Genomic DNA, 3,734 nt, shown 5'->3' with positions numbered 1-3,734 from the left:
GGCTGCGCGGGGACAGATTTGGCGTCCCGCTTCCTAGTCTCAGCGGCGGGAAGGAGGTCCCATGGCGAGACACTGCGCACGCGCCGCCCGTCGGGGCTTCCTCGCGATCTGGACTTGTAGCTCCGCCCCTGGCTTCTGTGTGCCCGCCCGGCGCTCAGGTTCGAGTCACGAGTTTTCCGTCACCGATGGGGCGGAGAGAAGCCTTGTGATTGTCACAGGGTAAGGCTTTGAAGAGTCCCAGGATTAGCCTGAACTGGGAGAAATGGAGATTCCTAGACTGTTTTGCCAGCGTCCAACACGGTCTTCGCGTGTTTTGCTTGGCACTCCTCACGACATACGATAATGCGCCGAGTGGAGGGGAAAAAATAAAAGTTCAGGTCATTGAAATGGGCAGAATTCGTCGCCACTTTCAGCGGCGCATCACCCGCTGAGTCGACAGCGGGTCAGGGCTGTGATTTGTGTGTCTCAAAGTGATGAGGGCGATTTAAAAAAAAAAGCCGAATGCATGTTCCGGGAGGTTCCACCAGGGAGGTATTTTTAGGTCCCAGGCGCTCCAGGCAGGTGAAGTGGGAGAGCCAAGAAGGGCAGCACAGCCGTGGGCAGCAAGGTCATCGAGGCTGAGTGCGCCGCTGGGTGACACCACCTGCTTAGAGGATCAAGCCCAGAAAAACGTTTGTCCTGGGTGTAAGCCTCGGCAGCCTGCTTCCAGAAGTCTGTTTGGGGGGGTATATCTCCGCTAGCACCTTGCATGCCCTTTCGGCCCTGGAGAACTCTTTCTTTCCCTGTAAGGACTAAACTTGGACCACAAAGAATTAATTCGAAGAATTAAGGAGTGGATTTCGCAACTCCTTTCTCCCGGTGTCTTAAAATGCAGCCTCGCCTAGGAGTGGCATAAATTCCTTACATGTTAGTATGACCAGATTGATTAATCAGAGTCTGAGTAGTGGAGACTTTGGATTTGGGACTAGAAGTTATGGGTGGGAATCAGTACTTTGTCACTGGCCGTCAGATGTGGAGCAGGTTATCTAAACACGTCTGAGGCTTAATTTCTTTGTAAAATGGGTTTAATGAAACCTGCCTCACAGAGTAGTGGTTCAGTGATGATTCTAATTCTGTTTCTACTAATGACTGAAGTCTGCCTTATGCCAACCCTGTGAGGTAGGTACTGTTATTTTCCCTATAGATGTGGAACCTGAGGATTAGAGATGTTAATTCATCTATCCTAAACCACCCAGTGGAAAGTGGCAACCAGTTCTCTCTGATTCCAAAAATCCAATCTCTTAATCACTGTGACGGTTTTACAAAAGCGAATGTTTGCATGGGCCAGGCCTAAAGCTTAAAGTGGAACAGGCCAAGGATAAGATGATAATTAGCTTTCAAGCATGCATAGAACATTACAAAACCTCATGTAGTACAGGTAACAGCACAATGACCAAAGAACTGGTACCATGTAGGCCAAGGGTTGGCAAGTTGTGACCCACAGCCAAATCTGGCCAGCTGCCTGTTTTTGTAAGTAAAGTTTTGTTGGAATACAACCACCCTCATGTTTTTGCGTATTGTCTTTGGTTGCTTTAGGGCAACCAAAGCCCATTTGGCTAGCAAAGCCTGAAATATTTACTGTCTTGCCCTTTACACAAAGAGTTTGCTGATTCCTGATGTTGCAGATCCTGTTTTCTGATCATTATGTTAGAGATCAGAAATTTAAAAAAAACTCCATGCCTCTAATTAATGGACTACTTGAGAAAACATAATGGGAAGTAGAAAATATTTAGAACTGAATGATAAACTTAATAACATATAAAGACTTTTAGGATACAGCTAAAGCAGTTTATATAAGAAAATAGGAAAGCTTGAATATAAATGAACTATAGGATAATTTTAAAGAAAAGATAAGGAAAGAAATAATACAGAGCAGAGAAGGAAACAGAAAACAAGGTGTCATATAGACAATCAATAAAATTACCTGTTTTTCCCATGCACCAACTGTCTTTGAGGGAGATTAATGAGAGTCCCTTTAGGTGAATAATGTATTTTTTTGAGCTGTGTAATAGGCCCATTATTAAGATGGAGAGGATACAAATTCTTTTCACAAGTAATTCTGTAGAAATAAGATCTGAGGCCCCTGGAGAGTGTCCCTTGAGTGGGTGGAAGAAAAGTCTTTCCTGCGAGCCTGGGTATATGGAAAAGGCTTTTCACAGCTGAGAGAGAACATCAGTTAGTGAAAGCCACCGTGCTTTGGTATTGTCTGTCCTTTCTCCAGAGGCTGTAAATAATCCACTGTGGTATTTACAGATTCTCTACATGCTTCTTTTTTTTTAGATCATGGTAAAAGAACATAAAATGTACTTTCTTGTGAGACTAGTTTCAGATGTTGTATTAATTTTCATTAAGTAATGTACAGCTCTACAACAGTGGTTCCCAGCCTCGCCAAGAGGGCTTGTTATAACAGACTGCTGGGCCCCATCCCTGGAGTTTCTGGTTCAGTAGGTCTGAAGTGGGACCTTAGAATTGAATTTATGCCAAGTTCCCGGGTGATGCTGATGCTGTTGGTTCTAGGACTACACTTTGCATACCGCTGCTTTAAGATATTGTCCATGAGTGCTTGCAAAGGGTTATAGAGAGGGAGAAAAAGAGTGGTGGGCTGCCCAGAGGGTCATTTCTCATGTAGCCAACAAAGTTGTGACGGACATCCCAGAAAGCTATGGGAACTCTTGGTGCAGCAGACTTTAGACAAACGGATTAGCAATATAATGAAAATAAAAATGTATAAGATGAAACTTGTGGTAGATTAAGCAAGGCTACAAATTCTTTCTTCTTTCATCAAGAGGTGGGTTCTACTTCCATTATTCCTTGAATCTGGACTGGATTATGATGGCTTTGACCAATGGAGCAGGGGTCGGTGGGGGGGTGATGCTATGCCAGTTCTGTGTCTAGTCTTTAAGAAGATTGACAGTGTAAGTCCATGTAAGATGTCCAGTTACCTTGCTGAAGAGGTCATGTGGAAAGGCCCTGAGACTACATGAAGAGGAAGAGGGGTCCAGCTATACCCAGCTTACCAGCCACACCAGACACGTGAATGAAGCTGTCCAGACCAGCTCAGCTAGCAACTGAATGTCATCGAGTGACCCCATTCAACACGATGTGAAGCAGAAGAATCACTCAGCTGAGCCTTTCCCAGGTACCTGACCCATAAAATTGTGGTATTATAATCAAATGGTTGTGGTTTTAAACTATAAAATTTTGGAGTAGTTTATTACTCACTAATAGGTAACTGGGACAAGTGTGTTTAGAAAAATTGTACAAAACTGGGAAATAAGGAAAAAAGGTTATTGTGCGCCCCTTCTATGTTATAACAAGAACATTGTCTAATGAGCCTGCTTCAGGATAATTTGAAGTTCTAGGGGAGGCAACTTTATTTGACTTAGTGTTTACTATTAGTGAGGTAACAGACTCAGTAAAGTTAGGTGTTAATTTGTAGAAGATTGCTAAATTGCAAATTAATTTTGTCCAGTTGGGATGATTTCATTTTGATAGAAAAGATAATCCCAAAGGGGACAGTTTTATTGCCTTGCCGGATACTAACTGGTATGATATTTAACATTTGAGTCTTACTCCAGCATTGTTTTTTTTTTAAAATAAATTTGGCCTTGCTGGATACTAACTGGTATGATATTTAATATTTGAGGGCTTCCCTGGTGGCGCAGTGGTTGAGAGTCCGCCTGCCGATGCAGGGG

Source organism: Lipotes vexillifer, unplaced genomic scaffold (genome assembly GCF_000442215.2).
Source record: "Lipotes vexillifer unplaced genomic scaffold, Lipotes_vexillifer_v1.1 scaffold977, whole genome shotgun sequence".
NCBI lineage: Eukaryota > Metazoa > Chordata > Mammalia > Artiodactyla > Lipotidae > Lipotes > Lipotes vexillifer.
This window is presented reverse-complemented; position numbering follows the sequence as displayed.